The sequence below is a fragment of the Bos mutus genome, chromosome 6 (assembly GCF_027580195.1).
Source record: "Bos mutus isolate GX-2022 chromosome 6, NWIPB_WYAK_1.1, whole genome shotgun sequence".
NCBI classification, from domain to species: domain Eukaryota; kingdom Metazoa; phylum Chordata; class Mammalia; order Artiodactyla; family Bovidae; genus Bos; species Bos mutus.
Genome location: NC_091622.1, coordinates 85,580,708 through 85,601,590, shown reverse-complemented (window position 1 = coordinate 85,601,590; position 20,883 = coordinate 85,580,708). Strand labels below are relative to the sequence as shown.

The 20,883-nt window shown below is 42.5% G+C and overlaps 1 pseudogene; it reads left to right on the top strand.

The window, feature by feature from the left end:
- The first annotated feature begins 1,890 nt into the window (after positions 1 to 1,890).
- LOC102270961 (mitotic checkpoint serine/threonine-protein kinase BUB1 pseudogene) lies at positions 1,891 to 14,269 on the top strand (annotated as a pseudogene).
- The last annotated feature ends 6,614 nt before the right edge of the window (positions 14,270 to 20,883 follow it).

The window sequence follows — 20,883 nt, the reverse complement described above, 5'->3', positions numbered from 1 at the left end:
GGATGCCATTGCCTTCTCCGTACCTTTTGTGGGCGGACATTAAATATTTGAGCCTCACTGAGTGGGAGAGAGGCTATGACACTGGGGAATCCTTTTTCCTGAGCATTATTTTCAACGAATGTGTAGGGGAAGGGGCTTCCTTAATTTTGTTTTCTTTTTGGAAGAAGTAGAGTTGAATTTTATGCCACTGTTGTTCCTGGGTTTAGGTGAGGAGACTTGGGTTCTGTTGCCAGCCTAGAGTTTGGTGCCAGTGGTTAGCCGATTCAGTTGAATTACTGTGTGACTGTCTGGACATCAGGTGATTCAGGGAACTGACAGTGCATCAGATGCCTGATGTAGACATGTCTCCAACCCCAGGCTATAATGGGACATGCCCTAGCTTGGAAATGAGCAGTTCTTAGTTTTTGGCCAAAATAAACGTGGGAAATAAAGAAAGTGGAGTACTTTCTTAGATAAGGAATTTTAACTTCGAAAGCTGATAACTTGCAATAATATAATTATGGAGGTGGGAGTCAAGAAATATGTAATATAAAAGGAGAAAATTACTAAATCTTTCGAAAACTGAGAGACATCAGTAAAAACAGAGAGGTAAACTGAGCAGTCCATAGGTTTTGACCAAAATAAATGTGGGAAATAAAGAAAGCAAAGTACTTTCTTAGACAAGGAATTTTAGCTTTGAAAGCTGATACTTGCAATAATATAATTATGGAGGTGGGAGTCAAGAAATAGGTAATATAAAAGGGGAAAATTCCTAAATCTTTTGAAAACTGAGAGACATCAGCAAAAACAGAGAGGTAATTTATTTTTCTTAAATGGCTTAGGCTATCAGGGTTCATCACAGTATTTTGTGAACTACAGGCAACACCTAGCCCTGTAGTTCTAGACATTTCTTGGTATTTCTTATTGGCTTTAGTGTACGTTTCTTTGATTTATGGACACTGTCTCCTCAGGGAAAATGCACAGATGCCCATGAACACAATGTGTATCCACCAACTTCAGGGGTTTCATGGATCTCCTGAGAGCCCCACTGTGCACAACTGAACTTTTGTTGTGTTCAGTCGCTCAGTTGTGTCTGACTCTTTGTGACCTCGGGACTGTAGCCCACCCAGCTCCCATCTGTCCATGGGATTTCCTAGGCAGGAAAACTGGAGTGGGTTGCCATTTCCTTCTCCAGGGGATCTTCCCGATCCAGGAATCAAACCTGCATCTCCTATATTGACCGGGGTGGGGGATGGTGGTTCTTCACCACTGAGCCACCCTGGAAGCATCCACTCTACTGTGGTAGAATTTCGATTATTTTTGGCAGAGCAACAGGGTGGAAATTAAGAGAAAAAGAGATGCCTTAGATTATGTCTGTTCAAAGTGGTAATTAGTTTACTTCCAAAAAGAAGTTAAGATTTTCTTGCCAACTTTATCACCTGTAACCAATGGCCAAACCACTCTGCCAAGAATTCTGGACATATTTTCCCAATACCCAATCTAAAAAAACGTCATGAGATTAGTAATAAACCTATATAGTTTTTTTCCTAATAAAATTTTTTGTGTTTAGTCACTCACTCATGGATTGTAGCCCACCAGGCTCCTCTGCCCATGGAATTTTCTAGACAAGAATACTGAAGTGGATTGCCTTTTCTTACTCCAGGGGATCTTCCCAACCCAGGGATCAAACTCACTTCTCTTGCATGGCAGGAGATGTTCTTTACCACTAGTGCTACCTGGGAAGTAGAATTTTAGATACACAGAAGGCTGTCCTTCTGGCATTCATTCATCAAAGCACTCCATAGAAAAGTGGCTCTACAGAAGGTTTTTGGGCATATATCCTAATTTTCTGTGGGTAGTACAGGTTTGTGTTTGAGGGTGAGAGCTTGAAAATGAAAATGTTAGATCTGGATGTGGGTTTTGATAGAGGAGCAGGTGAGGAGATATTTCATTTTGATGAGATTGAGTTTGTCCAGGTCTTTTGTTGATTTGTGCACTTGGATAAAATTTGGTGTGATCAGATTTTTTTTTTTTTGGTATAGTCAGTTTTGAGGTGGCTTTCAGCAAGGTTAAGGTTTTAAAGTGTTTCATGAATACCAGATTTTAGAAAATGCTTTGAGAGCTCAGAGTTTGATTGACTATAGAGTTTGATATGAATTTTTGGAGAGCAAGTGCCTGACTGAATAGCTTTTTTAGGAAGTGCTTTGGTCAGGACAGTTCTTTGCCTAACAAACCACTCTTGGATGACTGTATGGTAAGACAACACCTAATTAAACAGCCATTTTGGGGTGCATTTTAGATGGGTTGGTTCTTTGCTTATTAGTTATTCTTGAGTAGTGTTTTTTGTACATACAGGTCTTAGATGATCTCTGTTTTCCAACCAGCTGTGGAAAGGGAAACACTTTTTTGATGTTTTTTATAGTTTTTGGAGAGTTTGTTTAGAGGCAGCTGTTTTGGATGAGTATTGACTTGTTTTGGGTGAGTCTGTTTGGGGTAGCTCATTGCTGAACAACTTCTTTGGACAAAAGAATTCTCTGCAGATCAGCTTGTCTTGGGTGAATTTGTGTAGAACCAGGTCCTGGTTAAACAGCTGCCTTTTGATAAGCTTTGGATGAGGAAGCTCTTTTCTGATAAGTTGATTTCATATAAACTTGAATAAACATTTGGGGATGAGTTTGTGAATGGTAAACTTTGTTGATTAGCTGGTCTCCAGTGAATTTGTTTAAAGCCAACTCTTGGCTGACCAGTTATTTCTGGATGAGTTTAGATTGGGACTTTTTTTTTTTTTTTTAAAGATTGGTTTTAGAACAAGTTGAATTTTATCAGAGATTTACTGAGATGAAGCTGGCCTGAAAGCAGGTGAATCAGACTGTGCTCTTTCCTTGGTTCTACTTTTCCTTTGCTGACTTACGAGATTGATCAGTTCAATTCAGTTCAGTCGCTCAGTCATGTCCGACTCTGTGACCCCAAGAACTGCAGCACGCTAGGCCTCCCTGTCCATCACCAACTCCCAGAGTTTATCCAAACTCATGTCCATTAAGTCAGTGATTCCATCCAACCATCTCATCCTCTGTTGTCCCCTTCTCCTCCTGCCCTCAATCTTTCCCAGCATCAGGGTCTTTTCAAATGAGTCAGCTCTTCGCATCAGAGAGGTAAACAAAAAAACGATCACTGTATCTTAGAAGAGAAATAAGCGAGTAAATTGGTGGTAGTGTCTTTATTTGACACTCATTTTACTGGGCGTTCTAATATAGCTTTTATTTGGCTGTATAGTTAAGCTGTATGATTTTCTCGATTGTAGACCCCAGGCTAAATACTCCAGACAACCTCCTGATCATATTTTAAAATCACCAGATGTCAAGGATATCCTTAAGTGTCTATTGTTGGACAATTGTTATCAATTAGTCTAGGTAATTTATGTTAACTATTAGGAGAAACTGTTGATTTGGGGTGGGGAGGAATTTCTTGTCTTGAGGCTCACTTTAGTGGCTAGTTTTACATTGTGTCCTCTTCCCTTTACCCTAAACCCAACTGAGTTCTGGTCTTATAACTAATTATTCAAACACATAGCTGTTGGATATTTACTATTTTTCATACAGTGGTGATGAGCTGGAAGGTTGCCAATTTGTTGTCTTTGATGTAAAATGAGAATGCTGCTGCTGCTGCTGCTGCTAAGTTGCTTCAGTCGTGTCCGACTCTGTGCGATCCCAAAGACAGCAGCCCACCAGGCTCCCCTGTCCCTGGGATTCTCCAGGCAAGAACACTGGAGTGGGTTGCCATTTCCTTCTCCAATGCATGAAAGTGAAAAGTGAAAGTGAAGTCGCTCAGTCGTGTCTGACTCCTAGCGACCCCATGGACTGCAGCCTACCAGGCTCCTCCATCCATGGGATTTTTCAGGCAAGAGTACTAGAGTGGGGTGCCATTGCCATCTCCGAAAATGAGAATAGACAACACCAAATATACAGTCGTGCCCAAGGCCAACATCTTGAAGTTTGGATGGAGGTGGAGAAGTCTGTACAAGAGATTGCAAAGGAGCAGCACCACAGGAGTAAAACTTGGAGGGGACAGTTTTAGGGCAAAGTAAGAGAATTTTTGAAGAATGACAAAGTGATCAAAGTGTGGGGAGTTGATAAGAGATCAAGTGTAATAGCTACTGAAATAAGTCCATTTAAATTAGCAGCAAGTAAATCATTGGTGAGGGCTTCTTTGGTGGCTCAGTGGTAAAGAATCCACCTGCCAGTGCAGGAGATGTAGGTTTAGTCCCTGGGTGCAGAAGATCCCCTAGAGAAGGCAATGGCAACCCACTCCAGTATTCTTGCCTGGGAAATCCCATGAACAGAGGAGCCTGGTGGGCTACAGTCCAGGGGTTCACAAAGAGTCGGACACGACTGAGCGACTGAACAACAGCAATGAAATCATTGGTGAACTGAGAAATTGGAATCCTGGGATGAAAGCTGAATCAGAGGACATTGAGAGGTGAGTGAAAGGTAAAGATGTGAACACCGGATGATAGGATATCTGTAGATAACTTGGCCTTTTGAAGACTTTAGCTGTGACTTGGTGAAGAAATAAAGGAGTAAAGGCGCTGGGAAGGCAGGGTATTTTGTATCTAGAGCACAAATAGAGGATTTGATCTTTGGCTGGGCCACTGTAACAGGAATAAAGACAAGTAAGATGGAAACCGGAGAAGGCAATGGCTCCCCACTCCAGTACTCTTGCCTGGAAAATCCCATGGATAGAGAAGTCTGGTGGGCTGCAGTCCATGGGATTGCTAAGAGTCGGACACGACTGAGCAACTTCCCTTTCACTTTTCACTTTCATGCATTGGAGAAGGAAATGGCAACCCACTCCAGTGTTCTTGCCTGGAGAATCCCAGGGATGGCAGAGCCTGGTGGGCTGCTGTCTCTGGGGTCGCACAGAGTCGGACACGACTGAGGCGACTTAGCAGCAGCAGCAGCAGCAGCAAGATGGAAACAATTGCAGGCAGATTTGTAGATGTAGTGGCAATACATTGAGGGAATTGTTAAATATTAGGTAAGTTCATTTACTAAGAGCTGAGGGAGAAGAGCGATAGACTGAGATTTTAGGCTGAAGAATATATAACATAATCCTTTTAAAACTGAACTGGGCCCTGTGGAGTTCCCCCAGGGTCAGAAGCCTTTCTGTGTCTCCCATTTTTTGTTTATAGAAAAAGGCTTTAATCTCCTAGACCTTCCCTGACTTCCAAAAAGCAGATTCAAAGTTACTACCTGGGAAAGTGAGAGAATGCAAAAACAAGGGAAAAGCAAGCCCAACATAATCTCTTCCATGACTGTTAGCTTAAACCAATGCCTTGATTTATGACCCGACACTGTTGAGATAATGTCCTGTGGCTTCAACCGGCTGGCCCCAAACCGACTTAAAATTGATGACACAGGGAGGGCCAATTAAGAACTGAAACTCCCGAACCATCACCAAGGCTCTAAGTCAATTATAAAATGCCACAACCATCGCCTTTTTCTCTCTCCTGGAAAGAAGTTAAGGGATCACAAGACCACGATTTAATAGTTTGCTTTACAGAAACACATAGTTCAATCACAATCGCCACAGTGACACATCAAGCAATAAAAGCAGTTCCAGGAAATCTGCATCTGCGTCTTATCAGGAAGCTAAAATCATGAAGAATCCTGCCCACTCCCCTTTATCATTTTTGCCTTTATAAACCTTGCAACCTGGCCAGGAAACAGGGTGCTTTTGAGACAGTCGACATCTCCCATCTTCGGGGTTGGTGCCTCCTTGACTACTAAACCTTTCTTTGCTCCAGACTTTGAAGTTTTTGCTTGTTTGGATTCACTGTCCATCCAGCACATGGACTTGGGTTTGACAATACTTTGAAGTGTGAGTGAACATGCTGACTAGAGACTGGTGGTGTGGGGCAAGCGTGTCCAGTAATTCCAGTTGTTCTGCTGTGAGATCATTTCCAATAATCCTCAACGACTTGGTTAAGTGGTGTGGGTTCAGATAGCTGTGTTTTCAGTGAGAAGTCTTTATTATTATGGACACTTAGCCATGGTGCTGAGGATAGTCAAAACTTCAGGGCAAGGATGGATCTAACCAAGGATCCTCACTTGGGATTATCCCTCTTCAAATCTCTTCCTCCTCCCTGCTCTTTTCAGCCATTCACTTTTCCTTCTTTAACTGAAACAACATGGAGAAAATAAAAGCCATTATAGGGAAACTCTCTTATCTTCTCAACCTACCTGCATCTGGGCTTATCTTTCTTATTACAGGGGAAGAAGTATCCTTACTCCTACTGATGGACAACTCCTCTGCTCAGATGGCAAAGAATCCACCTGCAATGCAGGAGACCTGGGTTTGATCCCTGGGTCAGGAAGAACCCCTGGAGAAGGAAATGGCAACTTTTCCATAAGGAAATTGCCTGGAGAATCCTATGGATAGAGGAGCCTGATGAGCTACAGCCCATGGGGTTGCAAAGAGTCAGACAACTCAGGAACTTTCACTTACTTTCTACTTTTGTTCTGGATCCCATTCTTTTCTACTTTCTTAAGAACTTCACCTTTTCAGTTCCCTTCCCATCTCATTTTCCTTGGTTCATTTCTATCAGCAGTCTCCACATTAAGAAATACAAAACCAAACTCTCTTGACTCTACAGTCTGCCTTATTTTTGACTCCAATTCCCAAAATAGGAATTGTTTGCATTTTCTCTATTTTTTCACCTCCCTCATTTCACAGCAGCTTCCATTCCCATGACTCCATTAAAAACACTCTGGTGGCTCAGTGGTAAAGAATCCACTTGCCAATGCAAGAGACTTGAGTTCGATCCTTGGGTCAGGAAGATCCCCTGGAGGAAGAAATGGCAGCTCATTTCAGTATTCTTGCTGCGGAAATCCCATGGATAGAGAGCTACAGTCCTTGAGATTGCAAAAGAGTCATATATGACTTAACAACTGAACAGCAATGATCTCCAAGATGCCAGAGCTAAGGGATACTATTTGGTTTCCATTCTATTCAGCCTTTTGGTGGCATTTATACCATAAACCATGGCCTCCTTCTTGAAATACTTTTCTTTCCCCTCCTAGCTTCCATGGTACCACTCTCCTGGTTTTGCTGTTACCTCCCTGATTGTTCCTTCTAGTTTTCTGAACTGTCTTTAGAAAAGTGAGAGTGCCTCAGGTGTAAACCTGAGCTTTCTTCCCTTGCCTTCTCGTTCATTCTCTTCCCTTCCCTTTTCAGCTCCTTTCCCACCTATCTCCCTATATGAGCTCATTCAATTCCATGTCTTTAAGTAAAATTTCAAATGCTTGTAACTCTCATATTTGTATTTTTGTCCAGAGTTTTCCTATAGAGTTCAACCTCTATATCAATTTAACTACTTGGGGTCTCAGTCTGAATAATAGTCATCTTGAGCACAGTGTACTTCAAACTGAATACTTGATTAAACTCCTCTCAATCTCATTTTTCCTCAGGTCTTCATTATCTTGGTAATTGGCACCTTTGCCCTCCCAGTTATACAGATCAAACATTGAGATTTTATACTTTATTTAACCCTTTTTGGTGCATCCTGTCTATACTTACTAAAATATATCTCAAACTTCTCTTTCTCCAATTTTGTTATTTTCCTCCAATTTTGTGGGTCTTTTAGCCTTGGTACCATTGACATTATGGACCAGATGTCTATTTTTTTCAGTGACACAATCTTCTGTATTGTAGCATGTCTAGCAGCATCCTTGGTCTCTGCCCACTAGATGTCAGTATTGTCTCTCCAGTTTTGACAAAAAAAAAAAAAAATGTCTCCAGATGTGCTCCATGTCTCCTGATGGATGCAACTTTGTACCCAGTGAAGAACCACTGTTCATGGGGTTCTCAAGGCAAGAATACTGAAGTGGTTTGCCATTCCCTTCTCCAGTGGACCACGTTCTGTCAAATCTCTCCACCATGACCCGCCCGTCTTGGGTTGCCCCACGGGCATGGCTTAGTTTCAGAGTTAGACAAGGCTGTGGTCCTAGTGTGATTAGACTGACTAGTTTTCTGTGAGTATGGTTTCAGTGTGTTTGTCCTCTGATGCCCTCTTGCAACACCTACCGTCTTACTTGGGTTTCTCTTACCTTGGACATGGGGTATCTCTTCACGGCTGTTCCAGCAAAGCGCAGCCATTGCTCCTTACCTTGGACGAGGGGTATCTCCTTACTGCCGCCCTTCCTGACCTTCAACGTGGGATAGCTCCTCTGGGCCCGCCTGCGCCCACTTCAGTATTCTTGCCTTGAGAACCCCATGAACAGTATGAAAAGGCAAAATGATAGGATACTGAAAGAGAAACTCCCCAGGTCAGTAGGTGCCCAATATGCTACTGGAGATCAGTGGAGAAATAACTCCAGAAAGAATGAAGGGATGGAGCCAAAGCAAAAACAATACCCAGCTGTGGATGTGACTGGTAATAGAAGCAAGGTCCGAGCAATATTGCATAGGAACCTGGAATGTCAGGTCCATGAATCAAGGCAAATTGGAAGTAGTCAAACAAGAGATGGCAAGAGTGAATGTTGACATTCTAGGAATCAGTGAACTGAAATGGACTGGAATGGGTGAATTTAACTCAGATAAGCATTATATCTACTACTGTGGGCAGGAATCCCTCAGAAGAAATGGAGTGGCCATCATGGTCAACAAAAGAGTTCGAAATGCAGTACTTGGATGCAATCTCAAAGTGACAGAATAATCTCTGTTCGTTTCCAAGGCAAACCATTCAATATCACAGTAATCCAAGTCTATGCCCCAACCAGTAACGCTGAAGAAGCTGAAGTTGAATGGTTCTATGACCTACAAGACCTTTTAGAACGAACACCCAAAAAAGATGTCCTTTTCATTATAGGGGACTGGAATGCAAAAGTAGGAAGTCAAGAAACACCTGGAGTAACAGGCAAATTTGGCCTTGGAATATGGAATGAAGTAGTCAAAGACTAATAGAGTTTTGCCAAGAAAATGCACTGGTCATAACAAACACCCTCTTCCAACAACACAAGAGAAGACTCTACACATGAACATCACCAGATGGTCAACACTGAAATCAGATTGATTATATTCTTTGCAGCCAAAGATGGAGAAGCTGTATACAGTCAGCAAAAACAAGACCAGGAGCTGACTGTGGCTCAGACCATGAACTCCTTATTGCCAAATTCAGACTGAAATTGAAGAAAGTAGGGAAAACCACTAGACCATTCAGGTATGACCTAGATCAAATCCATTATGATTATACAGTGGAAGTGAGAAATAGATTTGAGGGCCTAGATCTGATAGATAGAGTGCCTGATGAACTATGGAATGAAGTTCGTGACATTGTACAGGAGACAGGGATCAAGACCATTCCCATAGAAAAGAAATGCAAAAAAGCAAAATGGCTGCCTGGGGAGGCCTTACAAATAGCTGTGAAAAGAAGAGAAGCGAAAAGCAAAGGAGAAAAGGAAAGATATAAGCATCTGAATGCAGAGTTCCAAAGAATAGCAAGAAGAGATAAGAAAGCCTTCCTCAGCGATCAATGCAAAGAAATAGAGGAAAACAACAGAATGGGAAAGACTAGAGATCTCTTCAAGAAAATCAGAGATACCAAAGGAACATTTCATGCAAAGATGGACTCAATAAAGGACAGAAATGGTATGGACCTAACAGAAGCAGAAGATATTAAGAAGAGATGGCAAGAATACACAGAAGAACTGTACAAAAAAGATCTTTACGACCCAGATAATCACCATGGTGTGATCACTGACCCAGAGCCAGACATCCTGGAATGTGAAGTCAAGTGGGCCTTAGAAAGCATCACTATGAACAAAGCTAGTGGAGGTGATGGAATTCCAGTCGAACTATTCCAAATCCTGAAAGATGATGCTGTGAAAGTGCTGCACTCAATATGCCAGCAAATTTGGAAAACTCAGCAGTGGCCACAGGACTGGAAAAGGTCCGTTTTCATTCCAATCCCAAAGAAAGGCAATGCCAAAGAATGCTCAGACTACCGCACAATTGCACTCATCTCACATGCTAGTAAAGTAATGCTCAAAATTCTCCAAGCCAGGCTTCAGCAATATGTGAACCGTGAACTTCCTGATGTTCAAGCTGGTTTTAGAAAAGGCAGAGGAACCAGAGATCAAATTGCCAACATCCACTGGATCATCGAAAAAGCAAGAGAGTTCCAGAAAAGCATTTATTTCTGCTTTATTGACTATGCCAAAGCCTTTGACTGTGTGGATCACAATAAACTGTGGAAAATTCTTCAAGAGATGGGAATACCAGACCACCTGATCTGCCTCTTGAGAAATTTGTATGCAGGTCAGGAAGCAACAGTTAGAACTGGACATGGAACAACAGACTGGTTCCAAATAGGAAAAGGAGTTCATCAAGGCTGTATATTGTCACCCTGTTTATTTAACTTATATGCAGAGTACATCATGAGAAACGCTGGACTGGAAGAAACACAAGCTGGAATCAAGATTGCTGGGAGAAATATCAATAACCTCAGATATGCAGATGACACCACCCTTATGGCAGAAAGTGAAGAGGAACTCAGAAGCCTCTTGATGAAAGTGAAAGTGGAGAGTGAAAAAGTTGGCTTAAAGCTCAACATTCAGAAAACGAAGATCATGGCATCCGGTCCCACCACTTGATGGGAAATAGATGGGGAAACAGTGGAAACACTGTCAGACTTTATTTTTCTGGGCTCCAAAATCACTGCAGATGGTGACTGCAGCCATGAAATTAAAAGACGCTTACTCCTTGGAAGGAAGGTTATGACCAACCTAGAGAGCATATTCAAAAGCAGAGACATTACTTTGCCAAGAAAGTTTCCTCTAGTCAAGGCTATGGTTTTTCCTGTGGTCATGTATGGATGTAAGAGTTGGACTGTGAAGAAGGCTGAGCGCTGAAGAATTGATGCTTTTGAACTGTGGTGTTGGAGAAGACTTTTGAGAGTCCCTTGGTCTGCAAGGAAATCCAACCAGTCCATTCTGAAGGAGATCAGCCCTGGCATTTCTTTGGAAGGAATGATGCTAAAGCTGAAAGTCCCGTACTTTGGCCACCTCATGCGAAGAGTTGACTCATTGGAAAAGACTCTGATGCTGGGAGGAATTGGGGGCAGGAGGAGAAGGGGACGACAGAGGATGAGATGGCTGGATGACATCACTGACTCGATGAACGTGAGTCTCTATGAACTCCGGGAGTTGGTGATGGACAGGGAGGCCTGGCGTGTTGCGATTCATGGGGTCTCAAAGAGTCGGACACGACTGAGCGACTGATCTGATCTGATCTGATCTGATCTGAAGAACCACTGACCTAGTCTAGGACAGGATGATCTCTAGCATGAATTGCTGCAGTAAACTCCAAACTAATCTCTTGCCTCTTACCCTCTGCTTCCTGGTCCTGGGTACCATGACATCGATGGCTGTGATGGCTTTTTCATTAATCCCCTGCTTCCATGCTGATTCTCCTTCAGCTCATTTTCTAGATCATTTTCTATGTAATTCAGATAATGTCCTGGTCTATTTAGCATCCTTACTGACTTTTCATTGAATCGTGAGTAAAATACAAACTTATTACCATGGTCTACAAAATCTTCTTAAAAACTTGTTACATTATAAATTTGAAAAAACCGTAAAATAATTGGTTTCTGTTCATCTCATCTGGTACCAGTTCCTGCACTTCGGATTCCTTCCTATTCTCCTCAAACATGTCCGAGGCTTTGTTTTTGCTTTTCCATCCATCTGAAATCCTTGGTCCCTAGATGTTTGCCTCAGTGGTTTCTTTTCCATCTTTAAGACTTGACTTAAATGTTTTATTTTCAGAGAGAACTTTTCTGGAATGCTCTAGTGCCAAGGAAGTGCTTTCCATCACTTTTCACCACATCACACTGCATGCTTTCTTCTCAGTTCCAACTGCCACTTCCAGTGACCTTGCTTATGTACTATTTACTTGCACGTTGTGTGTTCTCCTGTCTAGAAAGTGAGTTTCACGGAAGTGAGGACATTGTCTTTTCTATAGAGACCTTGCAGCTGGGTACATAATAAACACTTGATAAATATTTATTAGACAAATGAATGATGCAATTTGTAATAGTGGAGAGAGCAGTGGCATGTTAAAATCAGACTTGTTTGCATCTGAATACTGTCTTTGTTTCTTGAGGTAGGACTGTATTGCTATAAACTTCCCTCTTAGAACTGCTTTTGCTGCATCCCATAGGTTTTGCATTGTCATGTTTTCTTTGTCATTTGTTTCTAGAAATTTTTTGATTTCCCTTTTGATTTCTTCAGTAACCTGTTGGTTACTTAGAAACCTATTGTTTAATCTCCATGTGTTTGTATTTCTTACAGTTTTTTTTCTTATAATTGATATCTAGTCTCATAGTGCTGTGTTCAGAGAAGATGCTTGATACAATTTTCAATTTTCTTAAATTTACTGAGGTTTGATTTGTGACCCAAGATGTGGTATATCCTGGAGAATGTTCCATGTGCACTTGAGAAGAAGGTGTATTCTTCTGCATCTGGATGGAATGTCCTGAAGATAGCAATGAGGTCCATCTCATCTAATGTGTTATTTAAGACTTGTGTTTCCTTATTAATTTTCTGTTTTGATGATCTGTCCATTGGTGTGAGTGGGTTGTTTAAGTCTCCTATTACTATTGTGTTACTGTTAGTTTCTCCTTTTATGTCTGTTAGTGTTTGTCTTATGTATTGAGGTGCTTCTATGTTGGGTGCATAGATATTTACAGTTGCTATGTCTTCCTCTTGGGTTGATCCCTGATCATTATGTAGTATCCTTCCTTACTGGAGAAGGCAATGGCACCCCACTCCAGCACTCTTGCCTGGAAAATCCTATAGACGGAGGAGCCTGGTAGGCCGCAGTCCATGGGGTCGCTAAGACTCGGACAAGACTCCAAGACTTTACTTTGGACACGACTGAAGGGACTTAGCAGCAGCAGCAGCATCCTTCCTTACCTCTTGTAATCTTCTTTATTTAAGGTCTATTTTATCTGATATGAGGATTGCTACTCCAGATTTCTTTTGCTTCCCATTTGCATGGAATATATTTTTCCATCCACTTACATCTGTATGTGTCTTTAGGTCTGAAGTGGGTTTCCTGTAGACAGCATATATATGGGTCTTCTTTTTGTATCCAGTGGGTGCATATTTTCTTTATCTTCCAGTGGGTGCAAGAAAATATGGTAGCAAACCAGCACACCCATGTGGCTTTGGATTCTTGTGAAAGAAACAAGGTGGAACCCTTGAAAGAGAGAAAGTTCAGTCTAGTTGAAGAGACAAGCCCAGACCCAGTGTGCCCCGCAGATGGCCCTTTGGGCCATCTTTGCTCTGTCTGGGCCAGCCTGCTGCAGCTGTGCTGACAAGCGAGGCAGAGCAGGGTCTCAAGGCCTGTAAAGTCACAGACCCCGACTTTGCCACTGCAGAGGATCCGGGAGAAGCCAGCGCTGGGCTCCAGGCTGAACTGATGCAGGCTGGCTTGCTTGGGAATGTCGACGCTCCAAACTTCACTGTTGAGAACCCCTGGGATGAGGAGTTGATTCTCAAACTTTTATCCGGGCTTTCTAAACCAGTGAGTTCCTATCCAAATACTTATGAATGGGCATGTAAGCTTCCAGCCATCAAGCCCAAGACTGAATTCCAATTAGGTTCTTTGCTGGTCTACATTGATCACTTTATTGGAGAAGCGGCTTTCACCCAAGTCTATGAAGTTACCCATGGAGATGTGAACAACAGCAAAAATAAGGAGAATTTGCTTTGAAGGTCCAGAAGGCTCCCAACCTCTGGGAATTCTACATTGGGACCCAGCTTATGGAAAGACTGAAGCCAAGTATGCAACACATGTTTATCAAATTTTATTTGGCCCACCTGTTCCAGAATGGCAGCATGCTAGTAGGAGACCTCTACAGTTATGGCACATTATTAAATGCCATTAATCTCTATAAAAATATCCCTGAAAAAGTGATGCCTCAGGCACTAGTCCTCGCTTTTGCTATCAGAATGCTCTGCATGATCCAGCAAGTCCATGACTGCAAAATCATCCACGGAGACATCAAGCCAGACAATTTCATACTCAGAAACAGATTTTTGGAACAAGACAACAAAGATGATGACTTATCTGCCAGCTTGGTCTTGACTGACCTGGGTCAGAGTATAGACATGAAACTTTTTCCTAAAGGAACTGCATTTACAGGAAAGTGTGAAACTTCTGGGTTCCAGTGTATTGAGATGCTCAGTAACAAGCCATGGAACTACCAGGTAGAGAACTAGAGAGATCTGAAACGTTTCCTGTATTACATTCACCGCAGTCTTGAGGTGAGTTTGGGCATCCAGGTAGTTTGAGCTGGTGTAGTCCTCTTCTTGGAGAAGGCAATGGCACCCCACTCCAGTACTCTTGCCTGGAAAATTCCATGGGCAGAGGAGCCTGGTAGGCTGCAGTCCATGGGGTCGCTAAGAGTCAGACATGACTGAGTGATTTCACTTTCACTTTCTTTTTGTATCCATTCAACCAGTCTGTGTCTTTTGGTTGGAGAATTTAATCCATTTACATTTTAGAGTAATTGGAGGCCTTACAAATAGCTGTGAAAAGAAGAGAAACTAAAGGCAAAGGAGAAAAGGAAAGATATATCCATTTGAATGCAGAGTTCCAAAGAATATCAAGGAGAGATAAGAAAGTCTTCCTCAGTGATCATTGCACAAAATAGAGGAAAACAGTAGAATGGGAAAGACTAGAGATCTCTTCAAGAAAATTAGAGATACCAAGGGAACATTTCATGCAAAGTTGGGCACAGTAAAGGACAGAAATGGTATGGACCCAACAGAAGCAGAAGTTATTAAGAAGAGGTGGCAAGAATACACAGAAGCACTATATAAAAAAGATCTTCATGACTCAGATAACAACGATGGTGTGATCACTTACCTAGAGCCAGACACCCTGGAATGTGAAGTCAAGTGGGCCTTAAGAAGTATCTCTACGAACAAAGCTAGTGGAGGTGATAGAATTCCAGTTGAGCTATTTTAAATCCTAAAAGATGATACTGTGAAAGTGCTGCCCTCAGTATGCCAGCAAATTTGGAAAACTCAGCAGTGGCCACAGGGCTGGAAAAGGTCAGTTTTCATTCCAATCCCAAAGAAAGGCAATGCCAAAGAATGCTCAAACTCCCACACAATTGCACTCAATTCTCACACTAGCAAAGCAATGCTTAAAATTCTCTAAGCTAGGCTTCACCAGTACATGAACCATGAACTTCCAGTTATTCAAGCCAGATTTAGAAAAGGCAGAGGAACCAGAGATCAAATTGCCAACATCCATTGGATCATGGAAAAAGGAAAAGAGTTCCAGAAAAACATCTACTTATGCTTTCTTGGCTATGCCAAAGACTTGGACTGTGTGGATCCCAACAAATTGTGGAAAATTCCTAAAGAGATGGGAATACCATACCACCTGACCTGCCTCTTGAGAAACCTGTATGCAGGTCAGGAAGCAATAGTTAGAACTGGACATGGAACAATAGACTGGTTCCAAATAGGGAAAGGAGTACATCAAGGCTGTATATTGTCACCCTGTTTATTGAACTTATATGCAGAGTACATCATGAGAAACGCTGGGCTGGATGAAGCACAAACTGGAATCAAGATTGCTAGGAGAAATATCAATAACTTCAGATATGCAAACGACCACCCTTATGGCAGAAAGTGAAGAAGAACTAAAAAGCCTCTTGATGAAAGTGAAAGAGGAGAGTGAAAAAGTTAGCTTAAAGCTCAACATTCAGAAAACTAAGATCATGGCATCTGGTCCCATCATTTCATGGCAGATAGATGGGGAAACAATGGAAACAGTGTCGGACTTTAATTTTCTGGGCTCCAAAATCACTGCAGATGGTGACTGCAGCCATGAAATTAAAAGACACTTGCTTCTTGGAAGAAAAGTGATGACCAACCTAGACAGCATATTAAAAAGCAGAGACATTACTTTGCCAGCAAAAGTCCATCTACTTAAAGCTATGGTTTTTTCCAGTAGTCATGTATGGGTGTGAGAGGTGGACTATAAAAAAAGCTGAGCACCGAAAAATTGATGCTTTTCAACTATGGTGTTGGAGAAGACTCTTGAGATTCCCTTGGACTGCAAGGAGATCCAACCAGTCCATCGTAAAGGAGATCAATCCTGACTATTCATTGGAAGGACTGATGGTGAAGCTGAAACTCCAATACTTTGGCCACCTGATGTGAAGTACTGAGTCATTTGAAGAGACCCTGATGCTGGGAAAGATTGAAGATGTGAGGAGAAGGGGACAACAGAGGATGAAATGGTTGGATGGCATCACTGACTCAATGGACATGAGTTTGAGTAGGCTCTGGGAGTTGGTGATGGACAGGGAATCCTGGCATGCTGCAGTCCATGCAGTTGCAAAAAGTTGGACATGACTGAGCTACTGAACTCAACTGATGTTCCTATTGCCATTTTCTTAATTGTTTGGGATTGATTTTGTAGATCTTTTTCCTTCTTTTGTATTTCTTGGCTATATAAATCCCTTTAACATTTTTTTGTAAAGCTGGTTTGGTGGTATTGAATTCTCTTAACTTTTGCTTGTCTGAAAAGCTTTTTATTTCTCCATCAATTTTGAATGAGATCCTTGCCTGACAGTAATCTTGGTTGTAGATTTTTCCCATTCAGTATTTTAAATATATCCTAACATTTCCTTCTGTCCTGCAGAGTTTCTGCTGAAAGATCAGCTGTGAATAATATGGGGTTTCCCTTGTATGTTACTTGTTGCTTCTCCCTTGGTGCTTTTAATATTCTTTCTTTGTGTTTAGTCTTTGTCAGTTGGATTAACATGTGTCTTGGCATGTTTCTCCTTGGGTTTATCCTGTATGAGACTCTTTGTGCCTCTTGAACTTGATTGATTATTTCCTTTTCCATGTTGGGGAAATTTTCAACTATAATCAGTTTCAAACATTTTCTCATTTCCTTTCTTTTTCTCTTTTTCTTCTGGGACCCCTATAATTTAAATTGGTGCATTTGATATTGTCCCAGAGGTGTCTGAGACTATCCTCAGTTCTTTTCATTCTTTTTACTTTATTGTGCTCTTCAGAAGTTATTTCCACCATTCTACCTTCCAGCTCACTAATTTGTTCTTCTGCTTCAGATATTCTGCTATTGATTCCTTCCAGAATAATTTAAATTTCAGTAATTGTGTTGTTTGTCTCTGTATGTTTATTCTTTAATTTTTCTAGGTCTTTGTTAATTGATTCTTGCATTTTCTCCATTTTGTTTTCAAGGTTTTTGATCATCTTTACTATCATTATTCTGAATTTTTTTCAGGTAGTTTGCCTATTTCCTCTTCATTTATTTGGACTTCTGTGTTTCTAATTTGTTCCTTCATTTGTGTAGTATTTCTCTGCCTTTCATTCTTACTTTTCTTTTTTAACTTATTGTGTTTGAAGTCTCCTTTTCCCAGGCTTCAAGGTTGAATTCTTTCTTCCTTTTGGTTTCTGCCATCCTAAGGCTGGTCCAATTGTTTGTGTAAGCTTTGTATAGGGTGAGATTTGTCCGAGTTTTTGTTTGTTTGTTTGTTTTTCCTCTGATCAGCAAGGCTAAGTGAGGTGGTAATCCTGTCTGCTGCTGATTGGGTGTGTATTTTTGTTTTGTTTGTTGTTTAGATGAGTTGTTCTGCACAGGTTGCTCCTGGTGGTTGGGTGATGCTGGGTCTTGTATTCAAATGGCTTCCTTTGTGTGAGTTCTCAATATATGATACTTCCTAGGGTTAGTTCTCTGGTAGTCTAGGGTCTTGGAGTCAGTGTTCCTACTCCAAAGGCTCAGGGGTTGATCTTTCCCTAGGATACCCCCCAGCATGTGCTGATCTCTGGATCTGTTGTGGGGGCAGCTCAGATTCTAATCTGGTCCTATTCCTGTGTGTTCTTGCCTCCAATGTCCCCTGCTATCAGAACTAGTGCATTTTCTTTTGTGGGAGCTCTGAATGTCCTTTTATATAGTCCATAGACACAGAGTCTGCCTATTTGATTGTGGATTTAATCTGCAGTTTATACAGCTGGTGGGAAGATTTTGTGTCTTCTTCCTTAGCCACACTGCCATTGGGTTTCAACTGTGGTTTTATTTCCACCTCTGCATGTGGATCACCCACTGGTGTTTGCTCCTGAGGCTTCCTTGGAGGACTTGGGTTTGCCCTTGTGAGGGCCAGATTTGCAGGTGGTGCGGCTGCTTGGGTCGCAGGAGTTCTGGCAGCACCAGGTACTCAGGGGAGTTGGTGGCTAGGGCAGCAGGAAATACAGTGCTCTAGAAGGGTATGGCAACCAGTATTGGCCAATACACTCCAGTACTTTTGCCTGGAGAACTGCCCTGGCAGAGAAGCCTGGCAGGCCACAGTTTACAGGGCTGCAAAGAGTTGGACATGACCAAAGCAACCCTGTGTGCATACACACAAGATTTTTTTTGCCTGTGGCAGCTCTGCCCCAGTGAGAGTTGAGTGTGAAGGTGGCACAGCTGCTTGGTTTGCAGGGACCCTGGTGGCACAAAGTGTGCAGGGACACGGACTGCCTCCACTGCAGGAGTTATGGCCCTATTAGAGTCTTTCTTTGGGCCTCTTGTAGGTGGCGATCAGAAGGCCTCTTTGGTTAGCCTTTCTCTGTAGCTTTGCCTATTCAGGCACTTAGAGGACTCCCTTGCCTAGGATCCTTCTCTGTTGTTCAATGTGTCAGGCACATAGAGGGGGCCCCCCTGGCTGGGGTCCTACTCTGTAGATCAGCACATTAGGCACTTAAAGAAGCACCCTGGGTGGAGTCCTACTCTGTAGTTCAGTGAGTCAGGTGTTCGATGGGCCAGACTCTCTATTGTTTAGCTGCCCCTGCTGGCGTGTGGGGAAAGAGAGGCTATGGTGATGGCTCCCCCACTATGTGTGACTCAGCAGTATAGCCTTGCTTCCATGGCTGCCCAGCTTTCCACCACAGGCATTTCCCACCACTATCTCTTCCCTCACATCCCCTCAATCCATCTCCTCATAGTCAACAGCAGCCTTTGCCATGGGATTGCTCCACAATCCCTAAACTTCAGCTCCCATCTGCTGCGCCTTCCAGGGGATCTGTGTCCCTGTCCAGGGTATGTATGGCTGAGGTAAGGACTGATTCTCACTCCATTTAGGCTGCCTCAGATCAGCTGTTTCACTCTCAGCCTTAAATGTTTCTCCTCTAACTCAGACAATTGTCCCAATGTGGGATCGAACCCCTGCTTCAGTTCCCCCCGCAGGTCCAGTTCTACTAACACTCCTGTTTTCCCCCTAGTTCCTTTGTCCTACTGAGTTTTGGGTGATTCTATATATTCTTTTCCACTGGTCAGGTACTCCTGTCCACTCTCAGCTGGTGTTCTGCATACACTTCTGTGTCTGAAGGTGTATTTCTGATGTATCCATGGAGAGAGATGTACTCCACATCCACCTGCTCCATTGCCATCTTGTTCTCCTCCTGTCTTTGTTATTTACTGGCTGGGTATATGCTTAGTCACTCAGTTGTGTCCGACTCTTTGCGACTGCATGGACTGCAGCCTGCCAGGCTACTCTGTCCATGGGGATTCTCCAGGCAAGAATACTGGAGTGAGTTGCCATGCTCTCCTCCAGGGGATCTTCCCAATGCAGGGATCGAATGCAGGTCTCCCACATTGCAGGTGGGTTCTTTACTGACTGAGCCATCAGGGAAGCCTGGGTATTCTTAGGCTTTAAGTCTGGCTGGGTATCCTTAGGCAAATTAAATAATATTGCTAATCTTTAAATCTTCATTTATAAAATAGGAGTTTTTGTCCTCGCCTTATAGAATTGAAGGTTTTTGTTGCTATGAACATCTGGCAGTATGCTGGGTAGTAGATACTTATATTTATTTTCATTTGGAATCTGAGAGCCAAGATTTAAATTGACAGCAGATTGGTAATGGTGGGAAGGACGTGTTTGTTGAGTCCCTTTGCTTCTGGCTTTAAGCAATAACAGATGACCTCTTCATAAAAGGTGAGGGGCTTCTCTCTCCCCATTCACCATCACTGCTGGTTCTCTTCTTGATAAGAGGTGTGTGTTTTCTAAGCACGTGTCGGATATGGACTGTCAGTATCACTGGGGATCAATTTTTCTGAGGATGCTCTTGTTGCCTGAGGCTCAGATATTCACTTCCTAGGTGGCACTAACAGTAAAGAACTTTGCCAGCGCAGGAGACCTAAAAGACAGGGTTTGATCCTTGGGTTGGGAAGATCCTATGAAGAAGGAAATGGCAACCCACTCCCATATTCTTGTCTGGAGAATCCCATGGACAGAGGAGTCTGGTGGCTATAATCCATGGGGGTCGCAAAGAGTCAGACACAACTCAGCAACAAACACACACACAGATGTTCACTAGAGAGCATCCACTGATTATAAGAGTTACAGGGAGCAGTTTAGATAACCTGGTTCTAAGATCTTACCCTCTGTCACTTTCAGACTACTAGCAGAATATTCCCATGCTTCTGACATATTAATATTCAGAACTATTTTGTCCTCTCTTTGCTTACATCCAGCTGTGTGTATGTTCAGTCATGTCTGACTCTGTGACCCCATGGACTGTAGCCCACTAGACACCTCTGTCCATGGGAGCAAGAATACTGGAGTGGGTTGCCATTTACTCCTTCAGGGGATCTTTCCAACCCAGGGATTGTACCCATGTCCTGCAGCTTCTGTAGGCAGATTCTTTACCACTGAGCCACCTGGAAAGCCCACATTCCACTCTTGTAGTCCTCAATTCTATCTTTGCAAATTAAAAAAAGTTAAAAGGAGGAACAGTTTTGTCTCTAAAAGGAATGCTACTTTCTCTAAGACTCAAACTTCAGACAGTCCTAAAAGTAACATATCTTTCCCCTTCTACA